At 37.0% G+C, this 12357-nt stretch overlaps 1 protein-coding gene across 3 annotated transcripts in view; it reads right to left on the reverse strand.

The window, feature by feature from the left end:
* LOC129578534 (protein amalgam) overlaps window positions 1-12357 on the reverse strand; it is a 323991-nt gene that overhangs the window by 270700 nt on the left and 40934 nt on the right. For 2 of the 3 annotated variants that reach the window (XM_055467268.1, XM_055467266.1), the window contains exon 2: window positions 9144-9219. The exons of the other annotated variant lie outside the window; for it this stretch is intronic. The gene's annotated coding sequence lies outside the window, so the exon portion shown is untranslated. The remainder of the gene's footprint in view (window positions 1-9143; window positions 9220-12357) is intronic. 3 annotated transcript variants of the gene reach the window in all.

Genomic DNA, 12357 nt, shown 5'->3' on the forward strand with positions numbered 1-12357 from the left:
GACTAATACAAAATGCGAACTGTTAATGGATTTTCATTTGTAACGAATCCATAATTGTTTTTATGTTGTTGCTTTCTTTTCCCTCGCGAACTTTCTGCATTGCTGTGTGTGTGTGTGTATGTATGTATATCAGAACCGCTAACCAGAAAAATCTACTAAAATAAAATAGACGGCGGAAAATACGGATAAAGTGGAGAAAAATGGATAATTTTTTTTTTCTCTGCTCAGTGTTGTGCCCGACTTTTGCTGAGCTGTTGATGATGCAATTGCGCGTTTCATGGCCAGACAAGAAGAAATGTAAGCAAATGTTGAAGCAGCAAAAAAAAACACCAACTCAGTCAAGTCTCGAGTCAATGATGGTAGATTAAAGTGCATAAACACTTTTCTAATTAGCAGCACTATTAAATTTTTAATAAACAGACCTATTGCAAGCTATCACTTAGCTGCAGATTTTTTAACGGCACACAAACACTGGCACCGATGAAAATCCCATTCTCGTGTATAGAGATGCTATGCTAAAGCTGTCTTCTTATTGACACTGGCATGCATATAGGGCACAATGCAACAACAATGCACTCCGGTTTTATTTTATTTTTATTTTTTATTTCCATTTTGCTCTATTCTCCCTGGTAATACTGGTAAGCCATCGGTATCACACGCTCCGACCGCACACTATTTCACTCATTTTAATTTTGCTGTTTTCTCCTCCCTCCATTTTTAAGCGAATGCTTTTATCTATTTGAGCTTGAGCGTCTATGGAATAGCTTTATATTGCTTTCTGAATAATATAGCACTAACTGATTACGTGCTTGAATGATTTGCGATTTTATTATAGGTTATCACATTGGCTGACGCGGAAAAAAATTAGATAAACACCTTAAAATATTAAGCCAACGGATGAGCGAAGAAATAAAGAAAAAATAAAACAATGGAGACCAAAGCACGAAATGGACAAAGATATTGAATGCGACAAAACGTTTAATTACATTTGTCGCTTGTATGGCCTCGCAACCAATATATCCATATACTTAAAACACCTTTGCTGGAACCCTATAGCCCTGCATTCCACCCAGTTGTTGGCCAAGAACATGCGAAGTGATTGAGGAAGAATGCAGGAAGCACCGAATCGCTTTGGCTTTTGAAATGAATGTCGACACCGAAACCGATTCCGTCGCTGAATGCTCTAATGCGATGAAAATGAGCAGCAACAGAAATGAGCGAAATCTTCAAATCATGTCATGTGTAAAATAATGTTCTTACATTCATTCGTTCATTTCGGCGATAAATCGCCGCTTTCTTTGTCTATGTGCACGTGCACAATGATGAATGTGTACAATGAACGAGACGAGTGTGTTGCGTTCCGACTTCCATTTCTTTCATCTATTTTCTTCTTTCTTCTTCTTTTTCGCTCGCTTTGTTCTTCGTTCCCACTTTTCCACGTACTGGAGTACCCGATTAAGTTTCGAATTGACGAGAGAACGAGCAGAAAAGTCAAAGCGAAAATTAGATGTTAGACAATCAAATCGTCGTATATGTATATTATGTGGAAGGAGCATGCTTGCGAATGTTGCAACGCCCTAACGAACTGATTTCTGCGTATACACGGAAAATTTTCTATATAATTGGTAATTAGTTGTCGTTTTTAGCCACTTCTTTTCCCGTCCATTCGCCATTCTTGATATCCTGCTTCTCGTTTTCATTTGTGTGGGAATTTTGCTGCACTACGCTTGCACACATCGTGCGCCGATTTTAAACTGATATTGATACCACGATTTCAAGCACCGAACAACAAGAACTCCTGAACAACTTTTAGGCGCTATCAAAATTTTACGGGTGAATCTTCAGCGAGAAAATTAAATTGCAACCAGAACAAAGCGGGCGAGAAAATAATAAGAGAGAGCGAGGGAGGGAGAGAGGGAGAGAAATAGAACATAGCGGTAGATGCGAGCACAGAAATATAAAATTCGAGGAAATTAACTATTTCGAAAGTGATTCAGGTGGAAGAGAATTTTAAAGTTTTCAAATCGAGATAAAGTGAATCGCATCAGTAATTCGTGCGGCAATCGTTCGCAGTCGGTTATTAAATTGTCGCGAATGATATTTCAGCGATTGTTGCAGCGTTCTTTTTTGGCATTCAGACGAAAATTGATATTCATGGTTTCTTTTGTCATAGTCGAATGAACCATGAACCCGTGCCCCATCTTCAGTCTCGAATCCAATTCAATCGAAAACACGTTGCAAAAAAAAAAGAATTAGTCCTACCATCGTGTGATATGAACTTCGGCGATATGAACTCCATTATTTGTGTAATTTATGCGTCTTTTCGATTACATGCGCCCTCGTTTATTATTAATTATGTTTTCATTCGTAATTTCAATCACATTTTTATTCCGTTTTTTCCCTGTCGTCTGTTTTCCGAACACAAAAAACGGAGTGGAATAAAATGTAAATGCAAATTGACGGAATGATAAAAGTAATTCGCAAGGATGGCTCCGTACCTTTGGGCACATTGTAACTTGCGATGATGAAGCTTGAAACGTAAAATTAACTTTCTATCCATAATTATAGAATCAGAAGAGAAAAAAAAATGGATAAAATGAATTGAAGCAACACATTCAGGTGACCCTTGACGGCGTAAATCACCGAAAAAAAAAATCTTGAAATCTTCAAATGAGCGAGATGAATGCAAAGATATTGAACGTCGTCGAGCAATCAGCAAATGTCAAATGGTCCGGAAGCGGGCAAAAAATACGTCTCGATGTGCGAATGGAAAATGTACAAAGAAACGGAGACACTCTTCACTTGAATTTGCAGCAACTGGGTTACGAGTAAATGATAGGAGTTTTTTTTTTGATTATCTACGTCTACATGATATTGCTTTCCTGGAATAATGAAATACTCTAAAAAAATATATATTCAAATGACGTCAAGTAAAAAAAAGATACCATGAAACGAATCTTTTCCATTTGACCTAAAGTCTCTGTCACGCACACATTTTAAGCTTTATGATGAAAAAGAAATCTGCGTGTTGGAGTTTTCTATTTTCATTTATGGTGTGCTCTACTCCAGTTTATCTTGTGAACGACGATGACGGCAGTGCGGACGGTGACTACTATGGCGGCGGCGGCGACGACGACGATGACTATAACGTCGGCATCTGATTATCCTGTTGTTTGGGTAGCACAATATACAGAAACAATAATAGAAAATTACGATGGCTCAGAAAAGAAGAGCCGACTGACCCAAATACTATCACGCCTAAAAGTGTGGAAATTACTTAATGGAACGAACCGTACACCTCTACGAAATATTTCACGTCAATTTATAGTTGGTGGCACGCTTTCTGACAACCTATCTACATGTATGCATGCTTGAGCCGCGTGTTCGCGTCACAATTTCAATATCTTTTATTGGGCAAAGTTTTTTTTTGCCGACATGTCCACTTCAAACGAATTGTCGATGTGTATGTGCGAGTATATATATGCCTGGCTCTGATTGCGGCCACCGAGTCAACACTTCGCTCCGGCACCGACAATTCGCTCAGACAAATATCATACACATAAATTTCAATGATACGGCAAAGTTTTTGCGAAGCAATTTTCGTCAAATTTGAAGTGTTCACGCGGTAGGACAAAAAAAAGCGCGCCATTGTTTTTATGAGAAATCACCGACGTTGCACACATTCTTCCATGCGCGAATGTGCTTCAAATACGGTTGAAAATAAATTTTCCAATTCAAATGACGATTGAATATCCCGGAACGAAATCATTAAGTGTCATTTGAATGCATTCGAGCGCAGAAATTTGTCTATAACCATTTTCGATTTCAATTTTTGAATGTTATGTTTGCAGGAGTGCTGAACACCAACCAACTTCCATAATGATCAGCTGCTACATGGTGAAATTTAAGTGGCCCTTTTATAAAGTGGGTGAAAATGTAGAAGGAACCCAACGAAGAAAAAAAAAATCGTTCACAATTTGAATGATGATATCAAAAATGCAATAAAATTCTTGAAAAGGAGCCACGATACCGAAAAACTCGTAAGTGCGGTTAAATCTTGTCGGGTGTGTTATGACGTGCAGCCTGGACACATGCATTCAATGCCTTTTAAGGTGGAGAGATTTAGAAGATTTCCGTACATAAACCCATAAGCCAGGTTCGACCAAGCATGAAACAATACATACACACGCAACCGTCAACGCTGGAAAGCCATCCGAGAAAATGGAAGGCGAAAAAAAGGAAGAAAAACAACGAAACAAAATCGAAAGAAAAAGTTGAAAACGATTTTAACGCCTTCACTGTTTCACTCTCTTCTCTCACTTTCTTCGCATCGTCGTTGGTGTGTTGTAGCTGTTGTTGTTGTTGCTGTTTTTTTTTTTCAATATTCACCATGGCTGGCTAGAATGGTTGCTAAACTCGTCGTCGGAAAGTGAAAACCATAAATATATCAAACTCCATTGTAAAATGTTATTTATTGTTATTCTTCCAGCAAATGAACGATCATAACGAAAGCAAATTCAACGCACATACAAATACACACACACACTAACACAAACACCGCAGAAAGTGGAACGCTTTCATATTCTCCAACCTGCATTCGATAAAAGTTAAGTCGAAAGGGGTTATCGAAGTGAAATGCAAGAACGAACCAAAAACCGGAATATAAAAATAAGCCAAATAAATTAAGCAAAACAAAACAAAAAGGGACGAGAGAGGGAGAGGCGCAAAGGCACAAAAGAAGTAGAAAAAAAGGAAAATAAAGCGCGGTGAAGAAGATATGATACGATAACAGTAATAATGATGAAAATAATAAGAGTGAGCATTATGATGATGGCAATAGTAAAGTGGCGGACCATGAATAAAATTGTCATCAGAGGAACTGCTTTTGTGAAGAGCTGCGAGGACATTCACAGCACATTCTTTGGTCGAAAAGTTTTTGCGTGCCAAAACATGAATTAGCCGGTGTGCCAGAAAAAAAGCACAGCTAAAAAAAACCAATCGCATATTGACACACAGAAAATGCCACATCCATTAAATGGAACAACAGCAAAAGAAAAAGGCATTCAACAAACGTGCTAGCATATAATCATGGGAAGTTTTGTGAAACGATTTCGCACAAGTGTTTTTGATGGAGCTTCGCTGAATGAGCCTTAATTCACCATTAAAATCAGAATGTTGAGAAATTATCCCCGAAAAAAGAAAGGAAGACAGAAAGACAGACAGAAAGAAATAAACAACACAAAAAAGCTCAACCAATTGCGCAATCTGATATACAAATGAAAACCGCATTTATTCATCATTTTGCTCAACTCAACTTTTGTAAAATGTAAGCGAATGCTTCCATTTATTCAAAATCCATTAACACCGATTTTTGTTCTGCGTTCCATTTCACGAATGTTGTCGTGATGAATTTGATTTATTACACAAATATCATTTCAGTGACTGAATGCCAATTTATAACTATTTATCATGGGTTTTGACATATGCAGAAAGAGTGAACCAATTTTTTTTGAATGCATCTAAGAGGATGTGTTCGCTGAACTCTTAATTGAATCAAATATGAATAGTGAACTAACATTAATTCATTCTTTTTTTTCTCTGCCAAATAGAATATTGCAACTGAAACGCAAACAACAGTCAACACGTTCTCTTTTTGATTATTCTGTATTTTTTTGTTTTTTCTAAAATTCTAGTTTATTTACCTAGAATATTTTGTGCCGATGAATTCCAGATATTAACGTTTGACTCATTGTTTTCGTAAGCTTCTCCGAGCATTGAATGAATTATAATTTTGAAGAAAAAAAAAATGCGTCTCTGATTGATAAATGCATCTAAATAGAAGAAGAAAAAAATATCAACGGTATGCACATTGCACATACGGCTTGACCATTTTAATTAATAACCCGAATAACTCGGCAAATGAATAAATAATTCAATGAAAATTCAATTTTCAGAAATGTAGACATGAAGAGAATAAAAATGTTTGTTTCAACAAAATTGCGTTTGCTTTTAGAAGCCGAATAGCTGGATAATTGCATTAAACATTCTGTTGTATTGGCCAATTGATTTCACTTATTTGATCATTTTTCGTGCATCGCATATAAAATCGGTTATCTTGACTAGGCTGAGCCGCAATCGATATGAATTCATGTACAGTTGGGCGAACATTGATTGAATTGCGTTTGTATGATTTTGTTGTAGTTGTTATTTTTTTCCGCTGTAGGACGAATTCTCAACTGATTGCCTATTGTTCGGATTTTTGTCAAGAGTAATTGCATTAAAAGATTTTATTTCTGGACTAATAGAGGATTTTGTGTGTGCGCACAATCGCACAAATTCCAATAATCGGCAAAGAGAATGTTCGCAACGAAATTCAAGCACATTCATCGTACTTTTTGCGGTGATGTCAAATGGAAAATTTTCCGATAGTGCAACAGATATTTGCCCATTTTTAGAGTCATTTAACTAGATGCGAGGAGCTTTAGTATTCATTATGATATTCATTATTCATAGATTTATTGGCTTGTTACAGCGCATGGATACACGTCGACAACAATATAGCAGCAATATATTAAATCGCATAACTCATGTATTGCGTAAAGTTATAAGCGTTTTGTTTAATTAACCCCGTTGATATTAGCTAACGCAAAAGGGTTCACACGCTTAATCGTCTCAGTGCTTTTGAATTAAAACCGAAATTTGATTATGACTGTTGATGATATTGCCGGGACACATGGAGGTCTGCCAACTTAATAGAGTAACATTCAATTATTATTTCCTTTTGAGTATAGGCATTATGGCTTGAGCAAAGGTCATTTGTCATTTTGGCGAACGCTATTCGTAAACGGTATTTCGGTGAACATTGAGGGGGAGAGGCATTTATGTGTGAGACATTCAAAACTTTCGTCATTTTCGTTAAGATATATATGCATATCTTAGCACCAACAAAGGTCTACTGATAGTTCTATTCTCCTTTGTTGGAAAATCATCTCATCTGTGAAAAGCCATTATTCGAAAGTTCGTGCAATGAAGAAAACCTTAGTCAATTTTACTTCAAGCTCAAATGGCAAACTTAAATTTTTGGTCCAAACATGTATTTCATACACACAGAGACGCACACTCGCGCACCTCCAAATCTCTCTATGAGATGAAACTATAAAGACGAGTATTCTACCAGTTTTCTGTCTACAAACTACGAATCAAATGAACACAAATAATGACGCTAAATAAAAATAAGTGCGGATAAATTTGGTTACACAAAATTCAGCGAAATACCGGAAAAGCGACACGAGAATCGTGTTTAGATACATACCGAACACGATTTATTAACGGATAGTATATCAAAAAAAGTAACTAAAGTGAACGCTATTTATTTTACTCGTACGCCACATTAACGACAGTGGGTGACGGGTATGGGAGGATTGGGGAAAGAGAATGGAATAGAAAAAGAGTAGCGACCGGAAAATAGTACTATGAAATAATTTTCCATCAGAGATTCATATCATACATGCGTACAGCGAAAAAAAAAACGCCGGAATTTCAAAGCTTAAAGTATAAAAGCGATCCGCCGCATTCATAATGTAATAGCAGTCAACCGAAATTCACTCATTGAAATGGAAAATGTATGCGAATCATAGGTCCTGACATAGTCTGATCTCGTTGATCCTGACCCCTGCTGGCAAAATTTGACCCCCAACGATTTTTGCAAAAGTGAGAAAGTGAGGACATTTTTTTTTTTAGGTCTTCACTTCTTTCCGAAACCGATTTTACACTAGATACAATTGATTTTTTTGACCCCATCATGAATTGACCCCCCTGAAATTTTTGGTGTCAGAACCTATGATGCGAATCCCCAAAAGATGCCACTTTTTATATTTTGCTACTTTTCTGTTTTGGAGAAAAAAGCGAGTGGGATAGTGGAAGCACAACCAGAGAAAAAAAACTGATGCAACGATATATAGACATAATCAAATGTGGCACGTATGCTCTTCAGTGGTAACATATTTCCTTCTGCTCGGGCGAATATTTTTCAAATGCTAAGTCAAAGGAACTAAATCATTCCAGTTGCGCATCAAACGAAACACTAACCGAAAAAACCGGAATAAAAGAAAAAGAAGCGAAAAAACGCATACACACACGAAAAGGAAAACGAAAAGCAAACACATTGCCAAATGGAACATTACGAAATGTACAACAAAAACGAGCGGACAAACTGTTTGCATGTGTTTAAGCGCGCGCGTGTGTGTACTGTTTTTTTCCTCTCTCTCTCTCTCTCTCTCATCTTCGTGTTCGCATTCGTTGTTGTTATAAACCTCATTCGAGTTTTTGCCGTTAGCGAACGATGCTTAAAGTTGAAAAATTCAAATCCGAAATATTTTGAAACCATTAAAATAAGCATCTCCGAATAAAAGTAAAATAAAAATGAAAACAGAAATAAAATAAATATAAATAGGAGGAGCGAGAGCTGTTGTAGGTAGTGAGAGAAAGAGAGGAGAGAGTGTGTTCGCAGCAAAAGCGATCTTCATCCAAACAAATACGTGAAACGAAATGGTGCCAAAGGGATGCATCCACAATCAAGCTCAATTCTCTAAATAGCAAGAGAAATAACGGGCACGGCAGCAATAGTTCCAGTGGTGATATCAACCGACAACGATTACGCCTGTATTAAGATATGGGCCGCGTATCGTCCTCACTAATGCCGCAAAATTTGAATGGGAAAAAAGCGTCGAGGAACTTGAGGTATTTTTGCTGCAAAAGCCCAATGAATTTCAAAGTGTGCTTCTCTCCTACTCTCTTCTAGTGTACCAGGTAACCGCTTCGTGAAGCTCTCTAAGCGTACATTTACCAGGAACGGAATATCTATAACAAAGTACGTCACATAAAACAAAATAATACAACACACATTCAGATGTACACATACACACTCGCACTCGGATTGCTGCAAAGGGACGACACGTTTTGACGAAGTCTACGGCGAACTCATGAACTATCGAAAAGTCAATACAAAATGATACGAGAGTTCGTGGCGCTGCGAGCGCTCAAATGATGTTTGTACTGAAGTGTCGTCAGCTTGGATTGCTGCAAAGACATGACGAAAAACAGCCTCTGTTCATAAAGGTGAACGGGAGAGTTTAAATACCTACCTACTGAAATATTCTACGGTTCCCAATTTTATCACTCGTCCGAGGTGAATACGACAAGACCATGGATTGGTGAGTCCTGTGAATACAAAGTGTAAATGATGAACATTTTTTTTCTCCTATTTCTGGTGTGTGTGTGTGTGTTTAAATATTCGAATGGTTTTAGGCAATGTGTAAATCTAAAAGGTTTAGTAGCGATTTGAGAAATGTAATAAAATTGAAACTTTTCTGTTAACGCGTTAAAAAGTGTGAGGGGGCGAGCTAACGACAGTGGCAATCAAATGAAATACACCGAGCGAACGTCGATTATAGCTTAAATTGATGGTGTGCAGAAGTGAAGCGGAGCCAGCGGCAGGCACAATGCACGGTCTGCGGAGGTAAATTGCTTCAATGAGGATGGAAGCCGAGAACATGCCGAATGCGACACATACACATATAACAAATGGAAAAAAGAGTAAAACCGAGAGAGAAATAATTGACTTACATTGCGCTGCAAAGCTTTCATTTTGCCAACCACTTGCTCTATTTGTATTTCGCTTGAGAACGTAGTTAAAATGAAATTATAACAATTGTCTTACGCTTTCGACGAATGACGCATTCCATAATGGATATGTTCTTAGCGTAATTTGGCTTTTGCGATCTCCTATTCTTTTTTCTCTATTCTCTGCCTTTCTGTCTGTTGTTCGCGTCGATAAACCAACGTAAGCAAGAAAATGTGCACAAAAAGAATGCAAAATTGGAGCATCGAACGCAATGAGAATGGAAGTGGAAAAAAAGAAGGTAAATTTAAGTTAATTATTTGCATTGGTAATGGGCCCAGCAACTGTTCGCAACTGACAAAATTTCAGATAAATAAATGTTCGGTAACAATTTTCCACATAAATATATGCAAATTGTATATAGATGTATGACGACGTCGTTGGACGAATATTTCCAAAACAAAATGAAATGAAGTATAATGATTTATATAACTGGATGGATGGATGGAACAACGTGTAAATTCATTTCAGTAAATTGAACTGTTAATTTTTCCACAATAGCAGAAGAGATGGATGGATGCGAAGGCAATAGTATATCACATTTTCTTCTATCTATCTCCCGTTCAGTTGCTTTCTCCCGCATGCAACAACAATGAAAAGAGCAACAAAGAACTAGTTGGATTAAATCTGAATCAGAATATGTATTCAGATGAATCACTCTCTTCAATTCGGCGAACGAGGCGCGCACAAGTGCATTCTAGTCGGCCTGCTGAATCGTATCGTTTTGTGTACGCAACATCAACCATTTGGCAAAACGACGAACTGTGGACCAAGTAACCGAAAACTAGAACAAAACAGAACAAAATGGAATTAAACGAAAAACTGGATCCGGTGTAAAAGTTTTCACCAACTAACGCGCTACTTCAACTATATCTTCCGCAGTTTCAAATGGATCGGATGTTTCATAATTTTTGGTTAGTTTCATAACACGCACATGGTACCCGAGTATGCCATCGTACATGCTCAAATGTCGAACAAATTCGCATAGATAAATAAAATATTCGAAGTATTTGATTCAAGTTCCAAGTCGGCCATGATCGTTTTGTGTGCCATGAACACTGAGATTCTCGTTTCTCGGCACAGTTGTAAAGTGTTGGGCCATATTCACGCATAGCATGTGAAAGCAAACTCGAACCGTTAATTTATCATACATTTTTTTGGCATCATTTTGGCAGCATCAAAATCCATATTTGCTTAGGTCTTCATCAAATGTTTATTCATAATTATGCGACAAATTAGAGATTAGATTAGCAAATATGCACCGGCATCGGCACCAAAACACTATGTAAATTCACTGAGTATTGTGCGTTGATTATTTTCGTTTGGTTTGCAATTTATGAAAATTTTGCAAACGCAACTAATTAAATTGACTTGAGTTAACACGACTCGTTCCACACTCGAATTATTTCGAAGACAATACATATATTTGGCGTGACAGTGTTACGAATGGGTCCGAGCTACATAATCCGTTACCAATCAACTTATCTGATCCAACAAACTATATTTGGTGTGTTATTTATTCATGACACGTGTTACATTTCGGTCAAATTAAATAATCGAAAACACGGTAGAAATCCATCAAATATTCCTCGAAATAAAAATAATAATCACTAATTAACACGAAAAACACTGTGACAACGATGTGACAACAATTTCGTTTCTATTAATATATAACAAACACACCAGACTGTCTTATTGTCAACGGAAACCCTAATAGTCCACTTAACTATTTTAATCGAAATCATCGGTAATTATAAAGAGCTACACACTCAAACAGATTAAGTGTCAATGGGTGACAATAAGAGCGTTGTAAAAGTCACCTCAAGTCCATTTATATTTAACATGATCTTTTGTTTACTGAAAACAAAGCCGTTTTATTAGCGAAAACTTGAATAAACAAAAAGGAATTTCATGAAAGCCTAATTGAACATTCGCTCCGAAATTGAAGAGCACAATGAACATGTTAGCCATTTAGCACTTAGCCACTCATCGGGCTATTGAATGTACCGAAACAAATGCATACATAGCGTAAATCTTCGCCCGATCCATACTGATGTGCCATTTTCTTTTTCCACAGATTGACACACAACTCAATAAAAACCACATAAATCTATTCATTTTCATAGTTTGAACATTTTTATGTGATCAATAAAGTAGGTGGCTGAGACGGTGGTGGATAGAGAGAATGTTCAATGGTTTAGTTATGAGTTTAAAAAATTGATGAAGCACCGTTTTGTTCCCTTTTTATACTGAAATGAATCCTAGGGGACTCACGCAAATTTCCATATTTAAAATATGAACCAATAATATGAATTTGTTTATGTTTCAACATATTAAACAGATATGTATGCATAATTTCAATTTTGCTCAATTTTGTTCAATAAACCGACTGTCAGCAGAACCATGTCCAATCTGTTGACGTCATTATCGCTTCAAAAATTCTGGAAATGGGTTTTGGTGGATCCTGTGGATTGTTCAAAACCGCTCCTGGTTCTGAAAGTGGATCCTCAGGATGGGCCAGGGCATTGTCAAACCCAGTCTGATCCATCCTGAAGATCCACCAAAACCCACTTCCAGAACATATTGTTCAAGGTGAATATGAACAATAACAACGCATCCGGGAAATAATATAAAATATTTGAAATCTAGCGTGAATTTTACATGATTTAAATAATACA

Source organism: Sitodiplosis mosellana, unplaced genomic scaffold (genome assembly GCF_009176505.1).
Source record: "Sitodiplosis mosellana isolate CC-2019 unplaced genomic scaffold, AAFC_SMos_1.0 Smas_scaffold_6226, whole genome shotgun sequence".
NCBI classification, from domain to species: Eukaryota; Metazoa; Arthropoda; class Insecta; order Diptera; family Cecidomyiidae; genus Sitodiplosis; species Sitodiplosis mosellana.